We start from the raw sequence: 8,062 nt of genomic DNA on the forward strand, positions 1-8,062 counted from the left end.
TCTAATATTGGACTTATTTAGACTCAGTAGTAGGCCAGTGCATTTGGCGCTGAGCACCGGCCATAATTGTTTGGCAGTTTTGCAGGTGATTTCGTCCTGCCACCTTTCGTTCGCTACTTTAGTGAGCCTCTCGGAGATAAGTAGCTTACAAGTTTGCAAGGGTATTCCTATTTCGTCATTTATATCCTCAAAAGGAAGTTTCGTGCCAAGTCGCGCCAGTTCGTCGGCCTTACAATTCCCCTCTATGCCGCAGTGTCCCGGAACCCATATTACCTTTGGGCGAAATGACTCAGCCATCTCGTTAAGAGATGCGCGGCATTTCATGGCTACCATGGAGGTTGTCGACTGCTTCGTGAGGGACTTTATTGCCGCCTGGCTGTCAGTGAAGATATAGATATCAACTTGGGGTATCATATCATACTTTACCAGTTTCGTGGCCCTGTCGATTGCCATCAGTTCAGCCTGAAAAACGCTACAGTGGTCCGGGAGACGAAAGCTGAGGGAGATTCCCAGGTGATGGGAATATACACCTCCTCCAACCCTTCCCTCGAGTTTTGAGCCATCTGTGTATACATGGATGGACTCTCCACTACTTACAACGTCATGCTTCCACTCTTCCCTTGAGGGTAGGAGGGTCGCGAACGCTGTAGCGGGTGCAGGTTCCGGAAGTGCATATTCCACCAATCCGGGTAGCCCCGGAAACTCCGTTAATATCCTACCGTGACCATAACTGGTATTTGACCACTTATTTAGAATGTTCATTCGAATTGCCGCGCCACTTGCGACTTGTTTGGCATGTAGGTCCACCGGAAGAAAATTCAGTAGGGCATACAGTGCCTTGGATGATGTTGTTCTCGTCGCACCAGTTATGAGTGTGGACGCAAGCCTTTGAACCTTGTCCATTTTTTTTGAAGTTTACCCCTTTCCCAAGGGTGTTCCACCATACCACTATACCGTGATAGAGAATTGGCCTAACCACCGCCGTGTATAGCCAGTGTATTATTTTGGGTTCCATCCCCCATTTTTTCCCTATTGCTCTGCTGCAGGAATATAGTGCCACTGTTGCTTTGCGCACTCTATCTGCAACGTTGGGCCCCCAGTTTAGTTTCCTATCTACTATGAGACCTAGATATTTGGTCTCTTCCTTTATTGCGAGGGTGTTGCCCTCTAGAGTTATGTTCCCGAGATCAGGTATCTTGTGCTTCCTGGTGAACAGCACAAGGTCTGTTTTTTCAGGATTCACTCCCAGTCCTCGCCTGTTACACCACAGGGATAGTTTGTTGAGGGATCTTTGGATCAGATCTGTCAATGTTGAGAGATGTTTACCCGAGATAGCTATTACAATATCGTCGGCGTATGCAATTATCTGACCGCCAATGTCTTCAAGTTCCCGAAGAAGGCTGTTCCACAGGAGCGGTGATATTACTCCCCCCTGGGGTGTACCCCTGACGGGGAACCTTTTTGTTACTGATTCACCTAATCCTGCGCTTATTTCTCGGCCGATTAACATTCGCTCAATAAATGAGGTTAGTGAATTGCTTACTCCCGGATTTATCAGAGATGAGATAATCGCTGCAGGAGATACATTGTTGAAAGCACCCTCGATGTCCAGGAAGGCCGCGAGGGTGTATTCTTTGTAATAAAGTGATCTTTCAATTGTGTGCACTAAAGAATGGAGTGCTGTTTCGACTGATCTCCGTTTGTTGTTGGCATGCTGGGCTGCCGAAAGTTTGCTGCCCACCTTGTGTGCCCATCTATTATAGCGTTTTCTTTTATCAAAAAAGGTTCTGCCCTTTTATATGGGAGCTCTGAAACCTGAGAAAATGTTGCGTTGTTTATATGAGAATGAAACAGAAAATATACTACTCCATCACAATTTATTTATAGAACTGAATAAAGCTGAATTGTTCACTTGGCCTGTAAGTCTTTAACAATTTTAAAGCAAAATACTTATTTCTGATAGGGAAAATAATTGCATTTTTACAAGATTAAATTAAAAATCAACCATGCAACTCTCACCCTCACGTTTATTTGCGGGCAGAAAAGGCAGCACTTTCGCCGGATCAGAGCGCAACCTGCTGAGAAAAGAACACGACGCCTGGTGAAAGGGCTGAGAAAAGAACATGAAAATGTGACAGCGCTAACACAAGGCAGAATAAGTGCAGCCTTTTTTCGAGAAAAGAAAACGCTATTAGTCTCTCTAGAGATTTCAACAGTAAAGACGACAGACTAATTGGTCTGAAGTCTTTTGGTCTCGTGTGTGTAGTTTTCCCTGCCTTGGGAATGAAAACTACTCTTACCTCCTCCCATTTGTGGGGTATATAATTCATTCGTAACACTGCTTCAAAGACTGGTACGAGTATGGGTGCAATCATTCCTGCTGTATGCTGTAGGTCAGCGGGAATAATGCCGTCTGGTCAAGGAGATTTAAACGGTTGGAAGCTGCTAATAGCACGCTTTATGTTCTCCTCGGTTATGATATTCGCTAGAATGTCATCATGGTTGCCTATGATTCGGGTATTTGTGACTCTACTGTGGAGGCAATCCGGAAAGTGCGTCTGTACAAGAAGCTCTAGAGTTTCTTCGCTGCTAGTTGTCCAATCACCATCCTCCTTGATGAGATAGCTAATATTGCTGGGACTCATAGATAGTATTTTGCGCAGTCTGCTGGCCTCCGAAGTACTTTCTATCTTCTGACAGAAGTTCCTCCATGAGGAGCGCTTAGCGTCTCTTATTGCATATTTAAATCGGCGTTGCCAGTCTTTAAATTCACTCCAAGAGTTGGATCTCTTAGCTTCATTAAATTTTGATCTGCATTCCCTTCTGAGGGTTGCAATTTCAGTGGACCACCATGGAGGTTTTGGTTTCCTACTTGTTGCCCTGATTGGGCAGGCTAATTTTGCTGCACGATGGAATGCTTTAGTTATATCGTCTACGACGTTATCAAGTTGATGTTCCGAGTTTATTTGATTTGTGAGGTCGGAAATATTATTAGAAAATATTGTTTCAAATTTTTTCCAATTTGGTTTTCTGCGGTTTAAGACCGCTTGTTGTTTTCTTACTGGTACGTATAGGTTATAAACGACGTACATGTGATCTGAAAAGGAGTTTTCTTTTGAGACTCTCCAGTCATTCAAGAGTTCTGCCCCCTGCTCATTGACACATGTAATGTCAAGGACCTCCCTTCTAACAGACGTCACAAAGGTAGGGGTATCACCTACGTTGCTAACCTGTAAGTTATTGCACATAATGAATTCGAATATCGACTCACCGCGTTCATTTGTATCTGAGCTGCCCCATATGTGATGATGGGCATTCGCGTCCGCTCCTATGACCATCGGAGAAAGAAAAGTAACCAGTGAAATACTTAATTTATGTATATTAAAATTATTTTGTAAAATTTTATATTACTTTTGAAAGTTGAGTGCATCTTGTGTTTGTAGATCTTTTTATTAAACAAGTATTTTCGAAGCAAAACCAAATTCAATTCTCATATACAAATTTAGGAGTACCGTTAATTTTTTCATGATTTAATGATCGGATCTAAACCAAATTACGGGACCCTTAAGGTACCACCTTTCCGGTAAAAAAAAAAACAATTATTGGAATCGGTTCATCGGTCCAAAGTTATGCGGTGGAATACATAAAAGAAGAAAAAATACTCTGCAGAATCGATAGCCCCTTTTTTGAAGCCTGTTGAAAATGTTTGAGTTCTTTGTAAATTTTATGTAAATAAAATGCAATTTATGAAACTTTAAAAAGTTTATTTATTTATTTCATACTGTACATAAAACTTGCATAAATGTATTTTAAAGAGCGAATTTTCAGTATTTTCTGATGATATATATTTAGAAGTATAAACCCACAATTACTGTAATTGTAATCTTAAAATTTTTAGGATTACAGTATTCGTAATCATGTATTTCATGATTACGATTACAGTAATATTAGTCCTTACATTTTTAAGATTACAATTATTATAATCATAACGGTAACATATATGATTACAATTGAAGTAATCGTAATCGTATATAATTTAAGGATTACGATTAAGCAATCGTAATTAAAATGTAATTGTAATCAAAAATTATCCAGCTCTGATTTGAAGTAGTATAGGACTTTGTCTACCTAGGATCCCGCATAAACACCACCTGCTAACAGGTGCTTTTGGTCTCGGTAGGCAATTTAAAAGCAGAGTTCTCTCTCGAATCATGCTCTACGAATCTCTCATCATGCCCGTTCTTTTATATGGCGCAGAAACATGCGCGATGTCTAACAAATATGAGAAGGGTTTTGGTGCTTTCGAGAGAACTATTATACGCAAGATCGATGGCCCTGTTCACGTGGTCGACGCATACCGAAGAAGATGGAATGACGAGGGGTATCGGCTTTTTAATGACATGGACTAAGTTAAGCGCATAAAAATAAAACGATTGCTCTGGCTTGGATATTGGATATGTTGTACGCGTGGTTGACAAATGGCGAAGCTTTTTGGTCTCGGGCCAAACCGACAAACGGTTGTAATGCCAGATAAGAAGAAGAGGAACATCTGTATGAGTGTAATATAAAAGAATGCGGATAATGAACACGTGAGCAAAATATTAAAGGACAAATATCGCACATAAAAACTGACTTCTGCAAATTTTAAGTAGAAAATTCTAAAATTCACTTTACATTTTCAAAAATCCAATTGACGTTTTCTAAAATCCAATTGACTATTCTAAAATCCAATTGACGCTTTCCAAAATCCAATTTACGTTTTCTAAAACTCAATTAACCATTCTAAAATCCGGTTGACTCTTTCTTACATTCAAATACCCCTTTCTAGATTCTTACTGGAAATGGTGTAACCTTGCCTATCACCTCCCGAAAGAAAAGCACTCATCACTGGGACACCCTGTATAATCTGAGTGCGTTCGAAATTAGTCCCCTTTTACACTAGTTAGACAAGTTCTCCATAGCCATGTTGAAGTCTATGTTTGTTTTCCAACTCATGCCAAATTTCAAGTTGATATATGTATGTATTGGGGCGGGTCGATTTAAAAATCGCTCATTGCTCTGCGAAAATCGTATTCTAGGGATCAAAATAAGAAACTTTGCCGAAGGAACCATACCTCTAAAACGAATTCTGATGTCCCCCAATTTGGGTCAAACTTTTGGGTAGGGGCAAATTTTGAAAAATCCCACTTTGACCCATTTAGAGTGCTCCAATCGAGTCCAAATGTATGACCGACCCCCACTAACTTTGGACGGCCGATCCACCCATTCCAGTGGCACACCCCCTGGAACTCCCCTGGGGGGTTCCCCATACAATCATTTCAAAAAATCACAATTTTTGGCCTTTACATGAAAAAATCAGCTAAATGGCTATGTTTTTTCTTTATTTTTATTTATTTATTTATAATAATATTTATTATTTATTTATAATAATATCTATTTTTTCTCTTAAGAAATTTATTTAGTCAGAACATATGTAAATGAAAAAATTAATTTAAGTGAGTTATAGAAAAGAAACTAAAAAAAATTATTGTTTGAAGTCTTTTTTACTTTCAAGTCTGGGCAATTTCGCACGGCTCTCTAATGTCGTCGCCATAACAGCCTCTACATTTTCCGGTATAACCCGTTTGGAAACGCTAGCTAGCAATTGAACATGTCGTTCCGTTCCTTGTATGTGTGATGGAATTTTTGGATCATTAAACGGTGGATCATCTTGATTTAAATATTCTTTCAATGTATCGTACGGAATGCTTCGCGTGAATGGTGGTTCAAATACGATATTTATATCATTCAAATTGATCATTTCCGTATAACTTGTGCAATTAAAGTTTATATCTGGTTTTTTATAAACTCTAAGTTCCATTGGCTCGTCAACATCGGTTCGATAGCGTAGAATTTTCTTGATGGCACAGTCGCGCTTTTCTTTGCTATCATCAAACAACATTGATAACAAGATATTTTCCGAATGCGCATAATATGAATTATCTTTAATTACTTGATTGACAATTTTGCGTAAATGAGGTTCTAGAAATCGTGACCAACCAATGAACTTGAAAAATAATGCACTGCCGTACACGACAGAGCTGTAATACTTGATATTGAAGTACATTGGCACATAACATTTAATTATAAATTCAACCAGAATTCTTAAATTTGCATCTGGATTTACCGTTGTCACATATAATCGCAATAATCTAGCGGCCTTGGTGAGCCACCGAGAATGTACAATTTTCCCTGGTTTGATGTTAGCCAGATCCACCGGAACCACGCCGCTAGAAATTGCATGGGTCATGTCGTATAAGTACTTCGAATCGGTGGAAAATTCAATTTTTTCTGGAGCAGGGGGCATATTTTGCAACTAAATTTTCTGGAAGCCGTCCACCACCTGGAAATATATAATAATAAAATAATTAAAAATGGTTGACAATTATAATAAATGAGTGATAGCAATAACTTACCGGAAGAGTTTCACAAGTTTCGATTTGACGGCTCAGTTTTCCGGTTGGCGATCTTGGTCCAGTGCTGGTTGATTTATCCAAAGCTTCAAACAAATGCCGAAACGGAAGTTCGTTGAAGTGTAGAAGGCAAACGAACCAATGCAATGGTCTTTTTAACAGCAATTCGAATCGTCGTATAATTCCACCGTGTGGGCCAGTGTTTGTTGGCTCACCGTCAGTGCATATTCCAATTAATGCATCCAGTGATATATTTTTATCGTTGAAAAAACCATTTAATTTGGTTGTTTTGTATTCAGCGGTTTCATGTTCCAGTCTTACGTAACCAATCAATTCAGAATTGGGTTCTCTCAAAATAACAAGATTAGGTTCTTTTACCATCCTAGTATGATACTTCTCATCAATTTTATCTATCGTTAAAGTATCATCTTTTCTGCCATCGAATGAAATCGCTAACAAATTGGTATCATCTAACCGTTTGCGAAGCACTTCTTGTCTGCATTTCTCTTTTTCTCTGCGAACTTTCGATTTATCCATGATGAGAGGTTTCCCGTGCTTATCTTTAATTTTAAAATCTTGCAAAAGAGCTGTTCCCAATGCTGATGCTACTCTGTCAGGCACACCAAATCTTTCACATATTAAGGCAAAGTTAAAACAATCGTATCTCTCTGTGTATTGTGAACTTGTGCTTCTATCCATATCTTCTTGAACCGGTGGCGGTGCGTATGTTGAATCATCGGGATCTTGGTATGTTGGCATTGATGACATAGACGTTGCTCCTTGCTCTTCAGTTTCCATCACAAATGCATCCATTGTTAGTCTTCTCTGATTATGTTGATCGTGCATGAACTCTTTGAGGCGTTCGGGAACCCAGCCGCATGCACATGGAGCTGCCTTCAAATCGCATTTACATGTTCCAATGTAAAAAATTGTTTCCAGAGATTTTACATACTCTGTAAATTGTTGGGTGTTGTTTCTTCTCTTGATTTGCTCTTGATACTTGTCAAGCAATTTATTAAATACAGTTTTTTTCAGCATTATTTTCATACCAAGTTTTCCCAAATTCCAATCAACTTATCTTGTACTTGAATAGTGAATGATTTATGGGAAAACTTTTTTTGTTCTGTTTTAGCACGTTCGCTTAAGTAAAATTGTGTCACAGTGATACCTTCATTTTTTAAAACGGTTGAATAAAAAACCCACACAACTATGTTTACGACATGCAAATGCATCACAGTGATGCCTTGGTTTTATAAGGGTTGTAAAAACGCTAATTTCTAATAATTTTTTAAAATTTATTTTCTATTACTAAGTTAAATTCATTTTTTAATTTACATATGTTCTGACTAAATAAATTTCTAAAGAGAAAAATAAACTCCAAAAAGAAAAAACATAGGCATTTCGCTGATTTTTTCATGTAAAGTGCAAAACCGGCGATTTTTTGAAATGTTTGTATGGTGAACCCCCAGGGGGGTTCCAGGGGGTGTGCCACTGGCATCGGTGGGTCGGACCTCCAAAGTTAGTGGGGGTCGGTCATACATTTGGACTCGATTGGAGCACTCTAAATGGGTCAAAGTGGGATTTTTCAAAATTTGCCCCTCCCCAAAAGT

Source organism: Rhagoletis pomonella, unplaced genomic scaffold (genome assembly GCF_013731165.1).
Source record: "Rhagoletis pomonella isolate Grant_MI unplaced genomic scaffold, Rhpom_1.0 Rhpom_scaffold_00001, whole genome shotgun sequence".
Classification (NCBI taxonomy): Eukaryota; Metazoa; Arthropoda; class Insecta; order Diptera; family Tephritidae; genus Rhagoletis; species Rhagoletis pomonella.